Source organism: Heterodontus francisci, chromosome 3 (assembly GCF_036365525.1).
Source record: "Heterodontus francisci isolate sHetFra1 chromosome 3, sHetFra1.hap1, whole genome shotgun sequence".
Classification (NCBI taxonomy): Eukaryota; Metazoa; Chordata; class Chondrichthyes; order Heterodontiformes; family Heterodontidae; genus Heterodontus; species Heterodontus francisci.
This window is the reverse complement of record NC_090373.1, coordinates 166,815,032-166,837,211: the sequence shown is the minus strand read 5'-3', so window position 1 is coordinate 166,837,211 and position 22,180 is coordinate 166,815,032. Positions and strand designations below refer to the sequence as shown.

Below are 22,180 nucleotides of genomic sequence, written 5' to 3'. Positions count from 1 at the left end.
AACAAAATGCAAATGTCTTAAGGGATGGCTTTCAGCTGCTTGTATTTACTGCAGAACCCAGGAAGGTACTAGAACACAGTACACTAAATATTGCACAGGAAACAAAAATCCTCAAGCTGCTGTTGCTATTTAAAAAAAAAATGCCTCTGCAGGTAACCTTCAAACCCAGCATAAACCACAAAGCAAGGAAATGCTGCAGTACGGAGCTCATTTATTTCTGATCTGACATTTTCAAACTTGGCAGCGATGGTAGCCCTGACTTCATTTTAATGGTAACCACTTGCTTCATTACAGACCATAGCAAATAATGATTGTCTGTCTGAACTCCAGTACTGCAGGGTGACAGCTGGCAGAAACTGCAAGAGTGAAACTACAGATTTCCTCCACTGCTGCAGTAGCACTGCACTCATTAATCCTCTGTGCAAATGTTTTTGTGCATCAAGGACGTGCTACACATCAACAGCCAGATCTCTGCACTGGTAGCCTCTGCTGAGACAAAAGCCAAGCAGAAAATAAGTAAATCAAAACGCACCTAAAATGAAAACTCTCTGTTTAATATTTATGTTGGTAGGGTGAGAAGTGGGAGGCGGTTTATGTGGAGCATAAACAACAGCATAGACCAGCTGGGCTGAATGGCCTGTTTCAGTGATGTAAATTCTATGCAATAAGTGATGGGCAGCAGGAAATCATTTTGTGAATCTTATCAAGAGTCCAGTTGTTCTAAGCACTTTAGATTTGCTCTTGCAGTTTAGAAATTTAGCTAATGGCAGTGTTTGAGAGAAAGGAAATGGAGCTGGTTGGTGCACAGTCAACCTAGGGTCAACTGTAGCTAAGTTGGTAGCATTTTTGCCTCTGAGTCAGGAAGTTCTGGGTTCAGGTCCCACTCCAGCACTTGAGCACAAAACTCAAGGTTGACACTCCAGTGCAGTACTGAGGGAGTGCTGCACAGTTGGAGGTGCTGTCTTTCGAATGAGATGTTAAATTGAGGCGCCATCTGCCTGTTCGGGTGGATGTAAAATAACCCATGGCACTATTTCGTAGAAGAGCAAGGGAGTTATCCCTTGTACCCTAGCCAACACTTATCCCTCAATCAACATTACAAAAACAGATTATCTGGCCGTTTATCACATTGCTGTTTGTGAGTGTTTGTGACTGCTGCATTTCCTACATTACAACACAACAGTGACTATACTTCAAAAGTACTTAATTGGTGGTGAATCGCTATGAGAGGTGGTTGTGAAAAGCACTTTATAAATGCAAGCTTTTTTTGATTCATAGCATTAAAAGATGCAGCTACAGCGACTCCTGCATTCTTGGAATGAACAAAGGGCTAAAACGCTAGTCTTTGACAATGCTCATAATGCTCTTTGAGGTCTTGAGCTTTTATACTGAAGTAAAACAGTAAAATTTGAAGTTCAGTACAGGGCTTAGTTTATTGGAATTGTATTTTTTCGCTTTCTTTAATTTACCAAGTTTTTCAATAGAGTCTGTACCTTACTCAGTGTGTCACCCAGCATGAGTGACCATTGAGAACCATTGAAACACAGTAGCGATACTGGATGTTCTATGTTCTAACATCCTATCCTACAATTTCAATAAATCAAGCCCTGTACTGAACCTCAAAATACAAGCACAAATACACTAGCTTTTCTGATTTCTTTCAAAAAATAATATATTTGGGATACAACATGTGAGTAATTTGAAGCTTGGAATTTGAGTGTAACATGCTTAGTTAGGATCAGGTGTTTCCAAAGCTCTCTACACTGGGGTGATCCTCGCCTCATGTTTGGACCTGTTGTAGACTAATAGAGAGGAGTTGCAGACAAATCAGGCAATTTCTTTATGGTTGTATTATATGAGGACTAGGATGGTAGAAGGAAAACTACATGGCCGTGTTCTTTTTCTGCCTAGCAAATCCTCTGTTCCTATGCTCCTAGTTCCCAGCGACAATTCTGTTTCATCATATAGTGAATTACAACATTATAATCTAATGAGCATTGGAAAAAGTGAGGCTTGTAACCAGTTCTTAACTCCTGAGGCTAGGTTGCAGTCTTATAATGCATTACAGATGACACACAATCCTGGCGAAGCTACCATGCAATAAATCTTGCCAATATAATTTTCTAATGTTGTGCAGTGTAAGTACCTTTTATGTGATCATCATTAGGCATCAAGGAGATGGAGTCCAGTGACTAATGCTGCAGGCACAGAAGAATTTTTTCTCAATGTTGAACAGATTTTTTAAAAAATCCCAGTAACAGAATTGTGAAGTAGTGTTTGATAGGGAGTAAATTAAAGTCTGTCGTCTAGTGTTTGATTGCAGATCATATGTTTTTTTTTGACAAAATGTGGCCTCTTTTAGATGACAGCACTGGAGTGAGTTATCAGACTGCTTTCTTATGGTGGAAGCTGTTCTTGGAACTTGTATGATTCTGTCCTAGACTCTTCCATTTTCTGTATGTTGTGTCTTTAATGGTTGATCTTGGCACATAATCACAAAAAGGGGCTAATAATGCAGCTTATTTCACAGGATTCAGTCTCCACTAAGTGAAATGCAATATTACATCTAATGCTGCTAAATTAGTCAGTGAATGGGCCACAAATGAAATGTGCTGCAGATACCCTGTGGGGAATTATTCAGCTTGCAGTGCTTCATGCAGTGGGAGCTTTATAGTTGTTTGGGAGATGAGAAAAATGTTCTAATTGTTTTTGCATGCAGTTTAATGACAGTGTCTGTACTGCAATACTCTCATTTTCCATTTTCATTGGAAGGAAATCTGTAATTAGGTTGCTGCTTTGGGACAAGGTAGATTTAATGGTTGCATTTTGCTGTCTTCTCTCTATATATCTGGCTGTGCTCGATCACGTGTATTTGCATTGCTAATCATGAGTGGCATTACAGATGTGGAACTGTGTACTGTTCTCTGTTGAGATTGGTTCTAGTGCTAAAAATGACATTATAACCCTTGATTACATTCTCTCCATGGATGGAAAACCAGTTGTCCCAGTGTCTGATTTAGTATTTTCCTGCCAACTGTAAGGCAAATTGTTCATTGAGTTAGTTTTTAGAGCAATTCTCTTCACATGTTTGTACTTTGTGTTTACTCACTGAAAATACATTTAATTTTCTTGTCTCTCCTTAAAAATGTGACACCATCATTATTGCACTGCTTCGATGGAATATCTTTTCTTTTCATTTCAGCTCCATATATTGGCCCTGCTATCCTCCAGTAGGTTCCTTTTCCCTGTTATATGCATTTATTCTACAGTTAATGCTTAAAATGGAACAGTCTGCCGTTTAGTGGAAGTGAACTTGAATTTAAAAAAAAATGAAGAGATTGAAATGTATAGATTTGGGTTTGATGGCCTGACTGTGCAGATGGAAATAGCCTAACTGGGTTGTGAACAAAACCAAGAGCCAGGATGGGGTATGGGTTGGGCTCTTCTCAATCGCATTTTCTGCTTTTTTTCTCTCTCTCTCTCAAGTGTTGATATTTGAATTTTGAAGGATTTTTCTTTTTAAAGTTTGCTTTTAAAATCTGGGGTCCCAGAGACATGGTGGTTTGACAGTGTACTGAGACACATTTGTGTCCTTTAATTGCCCCATTCTTAATGTCAGCCAGGCTGCGTGAGGAAGGAGGGGAATAGGGCAGGCTAAATCCAAGGCTGTTCCACACTGATCCTAGTGCTTGGATTGTGAACAGCAGGGACCTCATTTGAAAACATAGGATTATAAGAACATAGGAGCAGGAGTAGGCCATTCGGCCCTTCGAGCTTGCTCTACCATTCAACAAGATCATGGCTGATCTTCTACCTCTTCTCTCCTCTCCTCTCCTCTCCTGCGCTTTCCTCACTATCCAAGGCCCCAAACACACCTTTCAGATGAAGCAGCGATTTACTTGTACTTCTTTCAATGTAGTATACTGTATTCGCTGCTCACAATGCAGTCCCCTCTATATTGGGGAGACCAAACGCAGATTGGGTGACCACTTTGCGGAACACCTCTACTCAGTCCGAAAGCCTGACCCTGAGCTTCCTGTCGCTTGCCATTTCAACACACACCCCTGCTCTCATGCCCACATCTCTGTCCTGGGATTGCTGCAGTGTTCCAGTGAACATCAACGCAAGCTCGAGGAACAGCACCTTGTTTACCCATTCGGCATGCTACAGCCTACTGGACTGAACATTGAGTTCAATAATTTCAGAGCATGACTGTCCTGTCCTTTTTTTTTCTAGTTTTACTATTTTTTTTATTTTTACTTTTTTTTTTGGTTTGTGTTTCATCATTACACTTTTTTTTTGCCATGCGCCTGTCCACTTTTTTCATGTATTTAACACCCTCTCTGCACAAATACTTTTATTTCACCACACCATTAACACACTCTTTGCCTTTGCCCCATGACCTCCTTGTCAGTTATTCTCTGTGACCCTCTGTCCTATCAACACCTTCCCATTTGTTCCCATTTGCCCCACTTTATTTGCTTAAAACCTATTACATTTCTGACCTTTGCCAGTTCTGATGAAAGGTCACTGACGTGAAACGTTCATTCTGTTTCTCTTTCCACAGATGCTGCCTGCCCTGCTGAGTATTTCCAGCACTTTTTTGGTTTTATTTCAGATTTCCAGCATCTCCAGTATTTTGCTTTTATCATAGTTTATACAGTTGTCCTTCTGTGCTGCTAAACCTGAAGCCTGTGCTTCCCTAATCTAGAAGGGGAGAAGTTAATAGTTGTCAGAGATTGACCTAATATTGTACATTTGACTCCAGTTTTAGTTTGTAACTGGCTATGCCTTTGCTCCAGACTTGAGCAGCTGCAAAAGCAAGATCCAAAAGCAAACAAAAAATCCAAAATCATACATCTTAACTCCAGAAAACTTGCTGAATACCTCTTGGTTCTCTGGCAGGCAAGGTATATTCAGTTCAAGAGAAAGAGCTAGAATAACACAGAACACACGCAAACGCGGCACAGTCTGCCCTTCTCTAACGCTAACTTTTGTGTTTGCTCCCACGTGTTTCCTTTCAGAAGGGCAAAATACAAACAAGTGTTTTATAGGGCAAGAAAGCGGCGCCGAATAGAAACGATGGTGATAAAAGACATCATGGCTGCTGTTTCTATTTATTGACTTATTTATTGCAGAGACCATTAGACATGAGTTGTGAGCGTCCACTTTTTCTGAATGACTGACAGGTCCTGGCAGTTGGCCAGCAGCGTAAGCTGAATGTTCAGCTGAACAGTGAAGACCAGGAAGGATCCATTTACTTTCTGCTGTGTCTGAGTAAACGCTGCATAGATTCCATGTTCACTTCTGAGAGTACCTGCTCTGCCTTGTGGTAAATTTGGTAAAAGATTCTAGTCTCTCTACTGTATCCCCCAATGGTTAAATGCAGATGAGCCCAGGAAGGATGTTAGCAGCTGTGTTTCTGCTTTCTTGCAGTTGTACTAAACGTGTCCTGAATTGATCGTTACAGTCGGTCTTTTAATTTTTTTTCTTAAAAATCCGCGTGTAATAATTTTCACTGGATCTATATAATGTGCTCTCTCCATCCCACAGATCTTCCATCATACTTGTATGTGAAGCAATGTAAAATCCTGAATGGTGGAGATCGCTTGGTAAGTGACAGTCTGTTCTTGTACTGCTGTATGACTGCGAATATTGACGAGACAATTATGCAGTTTGTTTTTGCCCAGTGTGTAATGTGACTGCATTCTCAGGGTTATGATTCAGTTCTTTTCCTTGTTTTTTTTTAATATATGTCAGAGTGAGGCACGCTAATGCTGGTGAATGGAACACCTCCGTCCTCTCAGACAGCCCAGTGTGTTCCTAAGGAGCACTCTCGGCTCCGGTGCAGCTGCCCTTACTCTTCCTCCAATAATGTAGCTTAGTCTCCGTCTCAGAAGGGAACCTCCCATTGCACCAGTCTGGGAAATGAAGATACTGCACAATAACAGGCGCCCACACAGGATCTTTTGGAAGAAGGGGGCGGGGTGGGGGTTGATTTAACATCTCGCCTAAACCGAGGCACCTCCAGCAATGCAGCGTTCCCCCAGTGTTGCAGCCAAGTGTCAACCGAGATTATGTGGGCTTTGGACCCATGACCTTTTGCGGATTGTATTGGCCTTTTAACTTTTTACAGGGGAGTCCAATGTTAGTAATGGTCTGCTAGGTTTTTTTTGTTGTGGTGTAGTCTTAATCTGAAAATGTAGATCTGATGTATGTGTGCCAATTTTTCTTTTGATCTGGGCGATGAAGGTTATGATTTGATCTGCTAACGCACCAACTTCAATTTGCACAACTGTCTTGACTGGGCGGTAGAGCTCCTCTTGTGAACTTTTCAGCTACCAAAAGTGGTTGGCAAGCTTTGTGTAAAGACTGGAAACTGTTGCTGTCAGTAACCTTTTAAGAATCAAACTTATAAAAAGAATGATTGATTGTTTTAACATCCTGTCATTACTATATCTGAGATGTGTGATCCCATTGCAATGTTAAGCTTTGCAAAGTTCCTGAAACTTGCTGCTGTGTTGGGAACAGAATCATGAACCCGAGGTGCTTTGGTTTAAGTGAAAATCGTAATTCTGCTGCCAACATTATCAGAATCCGTAATCATATTCTTGAATCTACAAGACTTCGTGTAAATTCTTCACTTAGTAACACTCTGGCCTCTGAGTCAGAACTTTGTGGGATTAAGTCCCAATTCAATGTATTGTCAGAGGTGTTGTCTTTTGAACTGTGGCTGCGTCTGCCCGGATGTGACCGATCTTGTAGCACTATTTGAAGACTAGGGTGTTCTGGCTATGTCCCAGCTGATATTTGTTTACCTCAACTAACATCAACCAAAGAGATTAGTTACTAACCTCAGTGCTATTTTGTGAAACCTTTTGTGTCACTTGGCTGCCATATTTGCCTACATAACAATAATTATTCCACTTCACAATTCTATGGCTGTGAAGTGCCTGAGGACATGAAAAATGTAAGTTCTTCTTCAGACTTGTTAACTCCTCAGAGTGCCATCAGCACACCCTAAAAGGCAACAGAAAGAATGTTAAATATAATTGCTGGTACTGATTTTGTGCATATTTTTTGTGCTCATTGAGTAATGTCTGTGGTTGCAATGGAATACGCATTTTCTCACCTTGCTCTCTACGTCAGCATCATCTTGCAGCCATGCAAACAGCGGTGTACACCAAATCTTATGCTAATGCACAATATGTTTTGTTAAATAACCAAGCTGCCTGCTGCTGACCCAGGAATAGTTAGGTTTGTTGAACTGATGTTGAAAAGTGGCTAGTTCACAGATTGAGGTGCTCTGTTATGCAGATGCACTTGTCCTATTTAGAATTATTTATGTTTAAGGTTCTGGGGCATCAAACTTAGTTTGCTTTCTTTGCAGGGATTTTCAGAACTACATATTTGCAATCATTCATGTTTTCAAGTTCCGGTGGAAATGTGATTCTGGTTATTGAGACAGTGTACACTGTACAAAAAACTGGTTATTCAGAGTTGAGTTCCGTTGTATGTATTCTAGGTACAGAAATGTTTCAGTTCACCTAACCGTCATCCATTATACTGATCCAAGTGCAAACTGAGGTCAAGCAAGGCTGTGTCATCACACCAATGCTCTTTTCCATCGTCCTCGCTGCAACACTCCACCTCATCTCCTTGAAGCTCCCTGCTGGAGTCGATCTACTCTATAGGACAAGCGTCGCCTCCAGTCCAGAACCAAGACCACTTCAACCTCTGTCATTGAGCTGCAGTATGCTGACGACACTCGCGTATGCGCACACTCAGAGGCTGAGCTTCAAACCCTAGTCGATGCATTCACAGAGGCGTATGAAAGAATGGGCTTTAAGCTAAACATCTGGGAGACAAAGGTCCTCTACCCGCCTGCTCACGCAGCGCAACACTGCCCCCCCGCGTATCAAGATGCACAGCGAACCACTGGACAACGTGGATCACTTCCCATACCTTGGGAGCTTCCTCTCAGCAAGAGCAGACATCGATGATGAAACTCAGCATTGCCTCCAGTGTGCCAGCGCAGCCTTCAGTCATCTGAGGAAAAGAGTGTTTGACGACAAAGACCTCAAACCTGGCACCAAGCTCATGGTCTACGGCGCCGCAGTGTTACCTGCCCTCCTGTATGCATCAGTAACATGGACACTGTACAGCAGATATCTCAAAGCCCTGGAGAGATATCACCAGCGGTGTCTCTGCAAGATCCTGCAAATCCTCCAATATCAGTGTCCTCTCTCAGGCTAACATTCCCAGTATTGGGATACTGGTCATGGCTAGTCAGTTACGTTGGGCGGGCCACGTTGTCCGCATGCCTGACACGACTCCCAAAACTAGCTTTCTGAGTTCTGTCACGGCAAGAGGCTACCAGGAGGGCAGAGGAAATGCTACAAGGATGTCCTTAAAGCCTCCCTGAAAAAATGACATCACCACTGATTGATTCGTGGAAATCTCTTGCCCAAGACCGCCCAAAATGGAGAAGAAGCATCCGCGAAGTTGCCAGCCAGTTAGAACAATGTCGACATGCCCAGGCAGCGACCAAGTGCAACAGCAGAAGGAGTGTTCGGACTTTCGAGCATCCCATTCACTCGCCTCACCAAACATCACCTGCCCCACCTGTGGCAGTGTGCGGATCCAGAATTGGACTATTCAGTTACCTAAGGACCCACAACCCTGGAGTGGAAGAAAATCATCCTCGTTCCCAAGGGACTGCCTAAGAAGAAGAAGACTGATAGAGTGGAACATTCAGATGTCATCAGCAGTCCAGATGTTAACTGTCCTTTGAGCTGCACTGAGAGTGAGTGAGTGGGTTCTGTTCATTGGTACATGGAATCAAGTGGGATTATTGGTGCTCTTTTGTCAAGACAAGAGTAGAAATTGACTGACTGGAATGGTATTGGCTGCAGTTCTAGATGGCCTGTTTAGATAGACTAGCAGTTCCACTTGGTTGACAGAAGAATATGATGGATGAGAGAGAATCCAGTGGGATCCCACAGCTTAAATAGGCAGAATTATTTCCCATTTTCACTGATTTTTAAGGTGAGGTACTTCAATGCTGGGTAAATTGAGATCTGTCACTCTGGTCAATATCAAGCACTCTCATATAATAAAAGCAAAATACTGCGGATGCTGGAAATCTGAAATAAAAACAAGAAATGCTGGAACCACTCAGCAGGTCTGGCAGCATCTGTGGAAAGAGAAGCAGCGTTAACGTTTCGGGTCAGTGACCCTTCTTCGGAACTGACAAATATTAAAAATGTCACAGGTTATAAGCAAGTGAGGTGGGGGTGGGGCAAGAGATAACAAAGGAGAAGGTGTAGATTGGACAAGGCCACATAGCTGACCAAAAGGTCATGGAGCAAAGGCAAACAATATGTTAATGGTGTGTTGAAAGATAAAGCATTAGAGCAGAAAAGGTGTTAATGGACTGAATATTGAACAGCAGCAAGTGCAAACATGAAAAAAAACAGCGGGTAAGCAAACTGAACAAACTAAGATGAAATGAAATAAATGCAAAAAATGTTTGTAAAAAATGTAAAAAAGAAAAAAAGAAAAAAGAAAAAAAAAGAAAAAATAACTAAAAATGAAAGTAAAATGGGGGGCTGTCATGCTCTGAAATTATTGAACTCAATGTTCGGTCCGGCAGACTGTAGTGTGCCTAATTGGTAGATGAGATGCTGTTCCTTGAGCTTGCGTTGATGTTCACTGGAACACGGCAGCAATCTCAGGACAGAGATGTGAGCATGAGAGCAGGGGGGAGTGTTGAAATGGCAAACAACCGGAAGCTCAGGGTCCTGCTTGTGGACTAAGCGAAGGTGTTCCGTAAAGTGGTCACCCAGTCTGCGCTTCGTCTCCCCAATGTAGAGGAGACCACAAGCACTCTCAGGTCGACTTGAGCACGGCTAGACTGCAGAGCCGAGCTGCTTCTACTCTGCCCAGCAATGAACGTTGAAACCCCTTCAGTGAGTTTTCCATTTCTCCCATCAGGATCCCTTATCACAGAATCTTTCAGCCCATTGTGCCTTGGCTGGCTCTTTGAAAGAGCTATCTAATTAGTCCGACTCTTTCCCCATAGAATTGTTTCAGATTTCTTCTTTTCAAGCAAATATCCTAATCCCTTTTGATCTATTTGAGTGAGTTGCCAAATTGTGGGCAGCTTTGTATTGTGGTTTGTGCGTGTAGGACTGAGTGAAGATTGCCTATGTGCAAGTTGTATAGGATCCTTGCAGCTGAGGAAGAGGTTTTTGCCTGTCACACTGGACAAGATTGAAATCTAGAGTCCAGGGGTAATTGGACAATGAAGTGAACTATTGTACCAACCAGTCCTTTTAACAATCTTTTGGGATGTTTTATTAGTTTTGTCATATTTTGTTTTACAGGATGTTTGATTGCATTAAAGGTGCAATACAAATGCAAGTTATTTGAAATATAATCCTCCATTTGAAGTGTTGCCAACGCTGGCCTGACATATTCCTGGAGATTCGATCATGTGATACCACTCATGGCATTGATCATGTGACATTTGTCCACTATTTGCAAATATTATCGCAATTAACTTAGTTGTGTGTCATTATCACCAAGCCCTGAATAAAATATTTGACTATATGCTATGTAGTGAGATGAGAGAGTGCATGCTGGACATGATTCTTCACGTCATGGTTACACTAGCAGTGCAGAATCACAATAGTTGTCCTGTACATTAGCTGTCATCTCTCGAACGGTGTGATAATTCTGGTGCTCTACTACATTTCACCAGTTTTCCTACTTTGACTTTTTTTTGGAGAGTGAAACTTTGGTTTAAAGAACAAAATGAGTGTGTAGGGGGTAGGGGCGGAAAACCCAGAGTAAAGCAGAAATAGTTGATAAATATTGTCATGGAGGCCCCCACCTGCCACGAATGAGAAATATTAATTTCACCACATAAACAATAATTTTAAACTGTTATTGGAGTGAAGAAAGAACTGGTTTTAAAAAAAACCCACAATGGATGCTTGACTGAAGAGACATTTTTTGCATATTAGCAGACAGTACTTGGAAAGGACAAAGGAGCTACTCCCTGCTCCAATTTAATCCACAATGGACTTTTGATGACCCGACGTTGAGGGTGGAGGAGTTCGCATTTCAGGTTAACTGCTAAAATGGTTGAATGCACAGAAGGCATGGTCAGATCAGTTTAGTCACGTGACTAACTGGCTGTTACAGGAATTTGAACTTCCCACAGAGTTTTGAACTGGCAGAAAGCTCCTGGACTGAGAACATCTCTCTCCTGTCCTCTCTCATCTCTTTCTCACCAGCTTCAGAATCCATTGAAGACACATGAACCCCAAGAGAGAGAAAAGTCTCCTACAGTGAACAAGGTTTAAGAAGAATACTGGGCCCCAATGAAAAGCAAGAATTACCTACAAGCAAGCACTACCTACAAAAGGACTACAGTGAGCTCAAAGCACAGTAATCAGAAACTCTTCAGATATTGCCTCAAACGTACTCCACTTTATTTTTTCTTCTGCTCTTTTCTGTCTCTATTTGCATGTGCATATCGCATATGCATGCTAGCGTGGGGCACGGCGTGTATCCGTAGGTGTTAATCGAATTAGAGTTTGTTATAATAAATTTCACTTTTCTTTAAACCCAAGAAAGCCTGTTTGTGCACACTTCAAGACCAGGTGAAGGCTGAAAGGGCCTGCTAGACACCTTTATCACCTGGTCGTAACAATAAGCTTCAGAAATGAAAATGATGCCTTCACCTGGCACAATGTAACATTACTCCCAATTCCTGACATCACACATTCAGCTACTGAGGCCACAAAGTCCTCCAATAAAATTAAATTGATTGCCAGCAACATAACTACCCATGCTTATCCAAATTTTCTCCAGAACTCTCACTCACCAGGAAAGCAAATGTGTTACAAGCTAACTCGCTAAATGGAACTACTCTATTCCCTTACAACTTTGGTAATGTAAACCGTAATTTCTCTACGAGTTAGCCATCACATTCATAGAGCATCACGGGGTTCTGTTTATGCAACTGGTTGACATGACTTGGCACAGAATGCTTAGCACTGCATCACTCGCTTGTAGTGTGGTCAGATCCACTCAGTTAAATGTCATATCATGCGACCTTTTCTGTGTCTATAATGGCCAATTCCTTCTAATAAAACGTCAATTGCTGTCATTTGTTATCCTGAAAGGGAAACCATTGCTTCCTGCTTGGTAAGCTAGTATGACTGGTTTCTACTTATTGCTGCATAAATTGCGGCACAAACAACAGCTCTCTGGAAAAATTCAAGTGAGGTGGACTAAGGGAGCAGATTTGGTCTTGTTAATTTTACCGAATATTTTAATCTTACATTTAACATTTGCACTAAAAGATGAATTTCACCCCATTTTTGTTGCTGTACTGAAACTATTTATAGATGTCAGCTGACGAGTCAATTTTTCTTCTGCCTGTAGATTAATAAACACTTAAGGAATTGAACTGGCAATGTACTGCAAACTATGTATTATATCTTTTAAGCAAGCTCAGCAGGAAATTCAACAGTGATGTTCAGTATTGTTTTCTCTGCAATTTGCATTGAGATGGTTTGAAAGAGTGTAGTTTAGTGAGTTTATTCTCTGAATTGGGGCATACACTTTTTAAAAAAAGTCTGTACTTTTTTAAAAAATTCATTCATGGGATGTGAACGTCGCTGGCCAGGCCAGCATTTATTGCCCATCCCTAATTGCCCTCGAGAAGGTGGTGGTGATCTGCTGCCTTGAACTGCTGCAGACCTTGGGATGTAGGTACATAAACCGTACTGTCAGGGAGGGAGTCCCAGGATTTTGACCCAGCGACAGTGAAGGAACGGCGATATATTTCCAAGTCAGGATGGTGCGCTGCTTGGAGGGGAACTTGCAGCTGGTGGTGTTCCCGTGCACCTGCTGTCCTTGTCCTTCTAGGTGGTGGAGAACGCGGGTTTGGAAGGTGCTGTCGAAGGAGCCTTGGTGAATTGCTGCCGTGCATCTTGTAGATGGTACACACTGCTGCCACTGTTCATCGGTGGTGGAAGAAGTGAATGTTGAAGGTGGTGGATGGGTTGCAAATCAAGCAGGTTGCTTTGTCCTGGTTGGTGTCGAGCTTCTTGAGTGTTGTTGGAGCTGCACCCATCCAGGCAAGTGGAGAGTATTCCATCACACTCCTGACTTGTGCCTTGTAAATGCCTTGGGGAGACGGGAGGTGAGTTACTCACCACAGAATTCCCAGCCTCTGACCTGCTTTTGTAACCACAGCATTTATGTTGCTGATCCAGTTCAGTTTCTGGGGTCAATGGTAACCCCAGGATGTTGATAGTGGGGGATTCAATGATGATGATGCCATTGAACATCAAGGGGAGATGGTTAGATTCTTTCCTGTTTGAGATGGTCATTGCCTGGCACTTGTGTGGCACGAATGTAACTTGCCACTTATCAGCCCAAGCCTGGATGTTGTCCAGGTCTTGCTGCATGTGGACATGGGCTGCTTCCGCATCTGAAGAGTTGTGAATGGTGCTGAACATTGTGCAATCATCAGCAAACATCCCCACCTCTGACCTTATGATTGAAGGAAGGTCATTGATGAAGCAGCTGAAGATGGTTGGGCCTAGGACACTACCCTGAGGAACTCCTGCAGGATGTCCTGGAGCTGAGATGATTGACCTCCAACAGCCAGATATGACTGTTGCTAGATATGACTCCAACCAGTGGAGCATTTTCCCCCTGACATACTCGGTCAAATGCTACCTTGATGTCAAGGGCAGTCACTTTCACCTCATCTCTGGCGTTCAGGTCTTTATTTTCATCCATGTTTGAACCAAGGCTGGAGGTCAGGAGCTGAGTGGCCCTGAGTGGCCAAACTGAGCATCACTGAGCAGGTTATTGCTGAGCAAGTGCTGCTTGATAGCACTATCGACGACTCCTACCATCACTTTGCCGATGATCAAGAGTAGACAGATGGGGTGGTAATTGGCCAGGTTGGATTTGACCTGCTTTTTGTATAGAGGACATACTTGGGCAATTTTCCACATTGCTGGGTAGATGCCAGTGTTGTAGCTGTACTGGAACAACTTGGCTAGGGGCGTGGCTAGTTCTGGAGCACAAGTCTTCAGTACAATTGCTGGAATGTTGTCAGGGCCCATAACATTTGCAGTATCCAGTGCCTTCAGCCATTTCTTGATATCACATGGAGTGAATCGATTTGGCTGAAGACTGGCGTCTGTGATGCTGGAGACCTCAGGAGGAGGCCGAGATGGATCATCCACTCGGCACTTCTGGCTGAAGATTGATGCAAATGCTTCTGCCTTATCTTTTGCACTGATGTGCTGGGCTCCCCATATTGAGGATGGAGATATTTGTGGAGCCACCTCCTCCAGTTGTTTGTTTAATTGTCCACCACCTTTCACGACTGTATATGGTAGGACTGCGGTGCTTAGATCTGATCCATTGGGATCGCCTAGCCCTGTCTATTGCATGCTGCTTCTGCTGTTTGGCATGTAAGTAGTCCTGTGTTGTAGCTTCACCAGATTGACACCTCATTTTTAAGTATACCTGGTGCTGCTCCTGGCATGTCCTCCTGCACTCTTCATTGATACTGTCCATACTGGGCATTGTAAAATTTCAAATTCAGAATTCAATGAAAAAAGGGTTTTACTCTTGGTTGTTGGAGGTCAGCTATCAAAAAGACTGCTTAAAGAATTTGAGAGAGTTTGAAGAATCTTGCGTGAAGGAAAACTATTGAATGGAATTATTTTCTTTATTCGAAAAAGGATTGAGATGAGCATGATCCAGATGTAATCTGGTTATTCAATGGGCAACATGAGCTCAAAAATCAACTGGCATTAAGAGATTAGAAGAATTTTAGCAGAGAAGTGGATGCATGCTGGCTACTTGTCTGTTCAATGAACAGCGATATTAATGTACGTGGACGATCATGAGGTACATGGCTCCTGTACTAGTGAAACCATGGATGAGATACTTCCCAAATATGAGCTACTCTGGTTTAAATAGTACGAGTTGTAAGGCAGAATTGATCCTAGAGTTCCATTTGATTGCCAACTTTGCAACTGGATACACAAATGGCAATCATTTGCCTTGGGAGGTTTGATCTGTGGTTTGTTGTCTCCTGAAAGGAGATACAAACCGGGGAAAACCGAGTAGAAAAGATTTGTTGATCTGTCGAGCCTCTTTTTATATGGTTGCAGTGTAACTTCTACACATCATTATCCACTTCCAATTGACGACAACCCCCACTCCCCACCCGCATTCACCTGGGAAACCTTGATCTAACTCGAGGAAAAACTCTGGGAAATTCATCTTCAATTCCTGACTGTTATCAAAAAGTTCTGGAAGACCACATTGACTCCCAGACACTATCTGTCTTCTATAGGCTGTCATGTTGGCTACACACAGGAACACATCCAGCTCTTTAATGCTTGCAGTGAAGCAAGCTTAGATATGGGCTTGAAGACCGAGAGGCTGGGTGGAGTTTTTGAGGAGATCAGTTGACAACAATGCTCTTGAAGTGGAAGGGAGAGAGGCTCTGAGCAAAAGGGGCTATATTTTAATAACGATCAGCATTGGGGCTAGGAAAGGTGGTTGAGTATTCAGAAGTAGAGTGGGGAGTGAGGGTATAAGGCTGGTGAAGATGGGGAAAATTTCTATTATTGGGAGGTTGGGAGGAGATAGAGCAGGAGTCGTGGCAACAAAGCTGGGCAAGCAAATTGCCTCAAATTTTAAAGTTAAGAGGTCTTTAAACTTTTGGTATTGGAAGGAGGGCCGGAGGTATAGGGTGTTTGAGGAAGTGGTTCATTGAGGATTGCTCTTGCACCCAAGTGATCCTAGAGCGGCGAGAGGAGTTGGCAATGGAGAGAGAGAGATAACGTTCCTGGACAGTGTTAAGCCAGATCTGTCGGTCGGAAATCAGGTTTTCTAAACACCCTCAAATCAAGTGCAGAGGTGGAATGGAAGCGATAGCAGAAGAATTATGGGAAAGGTAGATTGGGAGCATCCGAGGGGAATGAGGGCATTGAAGGTAGAACTGGGAAAGCTACTGAGAAAATTGACAGCATCAGTGATGTCATGGCTGGTGGAGAGTGAGTTGGGAATTTGTGGTGTTGAGGGAACTGTGAGGAGGTCTTTTCTGGAGATATAGTGAGAGGAGCTGAGATGGAAAAGGAGATGCAGAACAAAAAAGAAGGCAAGGTCGTGGTTGGGGATCATAGTCATAGAAATGAACAGCACAGAGAGAGGCTTTTCAGCCCATTGTGTCTGTGCCGGCCGAAAAAGAACGATCCAAACTAATGACACTTATCAGCTATTGGTCCGTAGCCCTGTAGGTTACAGCACGTCAACAGCACATCCAAGTACTTTTTTAAATGTGGTGAGGGTTTCTGCCTTGAACTCCCTGCCTGAAAGGGTGGTAGAGGCCCCCACCACACTCTAGGTGAAAAAAATCCTCAACTCACCTCTAATCCTCCTATGAATTACTTTAAATCTATGGTCTCTGGTATTAACCTCTCTGCTAACAGAAGTTGTCCTTCCTGCCCACTCTAACTAGGCCCCTCATAATTTTATACCTCAATTAAATATCCCTTCAGCTTCCTCTATTCCAAAAAAAAGCTCCAATCTTTCCTCAAAGCTAAAATTCTCCATTCCTGGCAGCATTCTTGTAAATTTGTTCTGTATCCTCTCCAATGCAATCACATCCTTCCTGTATTGCGGTGACCAGAATTGTGTGCAGCACACCAGCTGTGGTCTAATTTGTGTCACAGTTCCAGCATAACTTCCCTGATCTTGTATTCTATGCCTCGGCCAATAAATAAAAATATACTGTACATCCTCTTAGCAGGACAAGTAGATAAAGTGGCTATCTTCAGGGATCTGTGGACATTCACTCCAAGGTCTCCTCTGTTCCTGTACATGTGTCAGTATTCTACTCGTTATTGTGTAATTCCTTGCCTTCACCAAATGCATTACCTCACAATTCTCTGGATTTGAATTCCATTTGTCATTTCTCTGCCCACCTGACCAGTCCATTGATTTCTTCCTGCTGTCTACAGCTTTCTTCCACACTATCAACCACACAGCCAATTTTAGTATCAGCTGCAAGCTTCTCAATGATGCCCTCTACATTTAAGTCTAAATCACGAAAAGGGACCCAATACTGAGTCCTGCAGAACCCCACTCCCTTCGGGTATCAGCCATGGCTCAGTTGATAGCACACTCACCCAAGTCTAAAGGTTGTGGGTTCAAGTCCCAATCCAAAACTTGAGCACAAAAATCAAGGTTGATGCTCCAGTGCAGTATTGAAGGAGTGCTGCACTGTCAGAAGTGCTGTCTTTCGGATGAGATATTAAATGGAAGCCCTGTCTTCCTCCTCAAGTGGACATGAAAGATCCATGGTAGTATTTTTCGAAGAAAAGCAGAGGAGTTATCCCGGTGTCCTGGCCAATATATATCCCTCAATCAACATCACTAAAAACAGATTCTCTGGTCGTTATCACATGGCTGTTTGTGGGAGCTTGCTGTGCACAAATTGGCTGCTGCATTTCCTACATTAAAACAGTGACAAGACTTCAAAAGTATTTCATTGGCTGTAAAGTGCTTTGAGACATCTAGTGATCATGAAAGGCGCTATATAAACGCAAGTTTTTTCCAATCACAATAACAGCCGTTGACCATTACCTTTTGCTTCCTGCCAATTTTTTATCCAACTTGCCACTTTCCCTTGGATGCCATGGGCTTTTACTTTCTGGTCAGTCTGCCATGTGGGGCCTTATCAAAAGCCTTGCTAAAGTCCAAGTCGACTATATCAAATGCACTACCCTCATCCATCCTCCTCATTAGCTCCTGAAAAATATCAATCAAGTTAGTCAGATGGCTTGTTCAATGATTTGAATTTCAGTGGTGGCGAGGTCTTGCTGCTGTTTTGGTCCAAGAAATGTAACTGGTTGGTGCTTGACACAGAACCCCATATGTGATGAATGACTGGTTATATAATGTCATATAGGTGCTGAGTTGTGTATCTAGAATGGTATTGCTGTAATCTTGCAAGGTTTTGCTCAGGGGATGAGGGACTGTGTTCTTAAAATAAAGCTTTCAAGTTCATTTTTTTGTATCTGCCATGTAAGTGTTTGTTTTATTGTTAAACCTAAGTTAATTAGAGCCTTCCTCCTGTGCACAAGTACAATTTGATCAATGTTGACTCCAAACCTATAGGATGTGCCAGTACAAACTTTAGTTTGACCTTTTCTTAAACTTGTTAATTTTTTTAAAAAAGGTGAATATAACCTGTCTCTCCCTGTTCCTATCTTTTTCTTTTTGCGGTAAATGTGTTTTCAGTAATTCAGCAGGACGCCTGAACTAAGTAAAATACCACCTATTATGAACTTTGATCTTGCATGCCAAGTATCATAGCTCTGAAGTTCTTTAATGAAGATAAGACTGAGCTTCCCCAACATTATAGTTCATTAGGACACCCAAGTGCTGTATTGCAATGTGAGGATGTGTGTTTGTGCCCTCTTAAAATACAATTATTTCCCCTTTTCTATGTGCTTGTTCACCACAAATGAATAGCCATTTGGGTTTGAATATTGTGCACCCATCAGTCCTAATCTGTCCACTTTTGGTTCAGCATCTGAGTTCATTATAGGTCTTGGGAAATTTATCTGCATTAAAGGTACACATTTGCAGGGCTAAGGGGAAAAAGCAGGGAATTGGGAGCTAATTAGATAGCTCTTTTAAAGAGCAGGCACGAAAGGCCGACAGGCCCACTTCTGTGCTGTAAGGTTTTATGATTCTATATATTTGTTGCTGCCACTGTGCTGAATGACGGAGCTCTTTCACTTGCACTGAGGAGCCTAAGTAAGTAAAAGTAATGAACAATCATCAACCTGACCAGTTGGCTCTGATATTTATTTGGTCGTGGAGGCGTGGGTGCAGGTGAGGCTGAAAACTCTGAGGAACCCAGCATAGTCAGGGACGTGGATATTCTGCCAGACTGAACTGAACTTAGGAACGGTCCTCAGTGCTGGGGAGGTCAGAAAGGCCCCAGTGGGGGTGGTGGGGGGGGGGGAAGGTGTAGAGGCCTGTATTGGGGCTAAGGGGTGTGGGGAAGAGAGGCCTGTGATATGGTGGGGGCGAAGGGGTGTGGGTATGGAATGAGAGACTTGCAGTGGGGTCTTGAGGGTATGGAGGTGAAGAGAAGTCTGTAGTGGGGCCCAGGGAGAAACAGGCCAGCAATTGTGGGGGTGGGGAGAAGTAGAGACTGGCGATGGGGTTGGGAGGAGAGGCCACAAGCCTGAATCTCCTGGTGCACAGAAACGTTCTGAAAGAGCCGCTTACTTGGGAAAGCCGGCAGCTCCTGCCTCCCTTTCACTGTCTGGAATCCCAAGCCCTAGGAAACCCATGCAGCAGCAGTAAATGTTGAATCTGGCTCCCAATTGCACAGTGGAAGCTCATTTTAATATGTTAATGAAGTGCCGCACCTCACTGTGGCGGGACAACTCTGATGCTCTTTTTGTTTTACAGCGGAGAGGATGTGTGTGTATCTGGGGATATGTTCCTCATATTTAACTCTAACTTCTTCCTTCACCGCCGACTTGACCCAACCTTCTCCAGGCTGATATCAGTTTCTCTCTCCAAATATGCTGTCTGACCTGCTGAATGTTTCCTAGCATTTCTGTTTTAATTTAAGTGGTTTTCATGTGTTGCTTATAACAATAGTTTGTCTGACTCCCAAACATTGCTTTATAATATGAGCACTTAACTGCACAGATGGGGGACAAAATGAAGTATCTACTGCTGGTGTTAATCTCAAACTAAAGCATGTTCTTGAATTGGAGTTGACATGTTCAGCTGAGGGCTATAAATTATCCAACTGCTTTTTATGTGTTGAACCACAAATAGCAATGGAATGGCATCATCTTGTCTGTTGTGTGCTCTGTATGACGTGGGATTGAACTGAGTATGTTGGGGTCATCCGCGTGCCTGACCAAATTACACAAACAACCATTTAGACTGGAGGGAACCCGAGGGAATCATATGACTTCTGGGAAAGAGCACATGCAATAGCCTGATGCAGATGTTTGACCTGAATTGCAATCTTACTGTAATTAAGAGTTCTCCCAGAAAGCAGCCGAGCCCTGTATAACGTAAACTGCTATGCACAGACCTTAATGAGAGGAATCAAAACATCTTGAAGCTACAGTGTCCCGTCTACTCTTTATTTCTAGACTCAAACATTTGATCAGCACTTGCAAACCTTTTATATTTGATTTCTGAAACATTGACTGTTTTTGATTTGTTCTAGGAATGGTTGCAAACGTGACGTTATTTTTTGTTGACCTGATGCCTCAGTTGAACGTATCCCATGTGGGAATTTCTGGCAGTGTAGGGTATTCCCAGCTTTCAGAGCTGGCAGGTAGCAAAAAAAAAGATGAATTTCTCTCCATTAAAATTTTCTTTCTAAGTTTGCTGCTGCTGGCGCTGATACTAACTCATACTGGTGCTGCTGGTGGCACTTGCTGGTGCTGCTGGTGACGTTGGCTCGCAGTGCTGGCTGCTGTTAGTCCTGCTGGTGGTGGTGCTGGATCATGGTGCTGGTTGGTGTTCGTTCTGCTGGTGGCACTGGTTAGTGTTGGTGCTGGTGGTGGTGCTGGCTCATGCTGCTGGTGGTGCTAGCTGTGCTAGTTGGTGTTTGGATCTGCTGGTGGCACTTGCTGGTGGTGCTGGCTGGTGTTGGTGCTGCTCATGGTGCTGGCTCATGGTACTGGTACTGCTGGTGGCACTGGCTGGTTTTGGTGGTCGTGCTGGTGGCACTGGCTGGTTTTGGTGGTGGTGTTGGTGCTTGCTGGTGGCACTGGCTGGTTTTGGTGATGGTGCTGGTGCTGCTGGTGGCATTGGCTGGTTTCGGTGGATATGGTGCTGGTGCTGCTGGTAGCACTGGCTGGTTTTGTTGGTGGTGCTGGCTGGTGGTGGTGCTGGTGTCACTGGTTTTGGTGGTGCTGGTACTGTTGGTGGCACTGGCTGGTTTTGGTGATGGTGCTGGTGGCATTGGCTGGTTTTGGTGGATTTGGTGCTGGTGCTGCTGGTAGCACTGGCTGGTTTTGGTGGTGGTGCTGGCTGGTGGTGGTGCTGGTGCTGCTGGTGTCACTGGTTGGTTTTGGTGGTGGTGCTGGCTGTTGGTTGTGCTGGTGCCGCTGGTGACACTGGCTGGTTTTGGTGGTGGTGCTGGTGCTGCTGGTGGCATTGGGTGGTGGTGGTGGCACTGGCTTGTGGTGCTTGCTGGTGGCACTGGCTGGTGCTGGTGCTGCTGGTGGCACTGGCTGGTTTTGGTGGTGGTGCTGGTGCTGCTGGTGGCACTGGCTGGTTTTGGTGGTGGTGCTAGTGCTGCTGGTGGCACTGGCTGGTTTTGGTGGTGGTGCTGCTGTTGGCACTGGATGGTTTTGGTGGTGGTGCTGGTGCTGCTGGTGGCACTGGCTGGTTTTGGTGGTGGTGCTACTGTTGGCACTGGCTGGATTTGGTGCAGGTGCTGCTGGTGACACTGGCTGGTTTTGGCATTGGTGCTGCTGGTGCCATTGGCTGGTTTTAGAATTGGTGCTGGTGGCACTGGCTGGTGGTGTTGGCACTGGCTCGTGGTGCTTGCTGGTGGCGCTGGCTGGTGGTGCTGCTGGTGGCATTGGCTGGTTTTGGTGGTGTGCTGGTGCTGCTGGTGGCACTGGCTGGTTTTGGTGGTGCTGGTGCTGCTCGTGGCACTGGCTGGTGGTGTTGGCACTAGCTTGTGGTACTTGCTGGTGGCACTGGGTGGTGCTGGTGCTGCTGGTGGCACTGATTGGTTTTGGTGGTGGTGCTGCTGGTGGCACTGGCTGGTTTTGGCATTGGTGCTGCTGGTGGCACTGGCTGGTGCTAGTGCTGCTGGTGGCACTGGCTGGTGGTGGTACTGGTGCTGCTGGTGGCACTGGCTGGTTTTGGCATTGGTGCTGCTGGTGGCACTGGCTGGTGCTAGTGCTGCTGGTGGCACTGGCTGGTGGTGGTGCTGGTGCTGCTGGTGGCACTGGCTTGTTTTGGTGGTGGTGCTGGCTCATGGTGCTGGCTGGTACTGGTGCTGCTGGTGGCGTTGGCTGGTGTTGCTGCCGCTGGCTCGTGGTTCTATAGACACCAG

At 44.1% G+C, this 22,180-nt stretch overlaps 1 protein-coding gene across 9 annotated transcripts in view; it reads left to right on the top strand.

Moving 5' to 3' along the window:
• fyna (FYN proto-oncogene, Src family tyrosine kinase a) overlaps positions 1-22,180 on the top strand; it is a 328,748-nt gene that overhangs the window by 119,235 nt on the left and 187,333 nt on the right. For 7 of the 9 annotated variants that reach the window (XM_068027430.1, XM_068027394.1, XM_068027393.1 and 4 more), the window contains exon 2: positions 5,554-5,612. The exons of 1 other annotated variant lie outside the window; for it this stretch is intronic. The gene's annotated coding sequence lies outside the window, so the exon portion shown is untranslated. Of the gene's footprint in view, positions 1-5,074; positions 5,333-5,553; positions 5,613-22,180 lie in introns of those variants that run through there. One more of the 9 variants, XM_068027396.1, reaches the window with a different exon arrangement.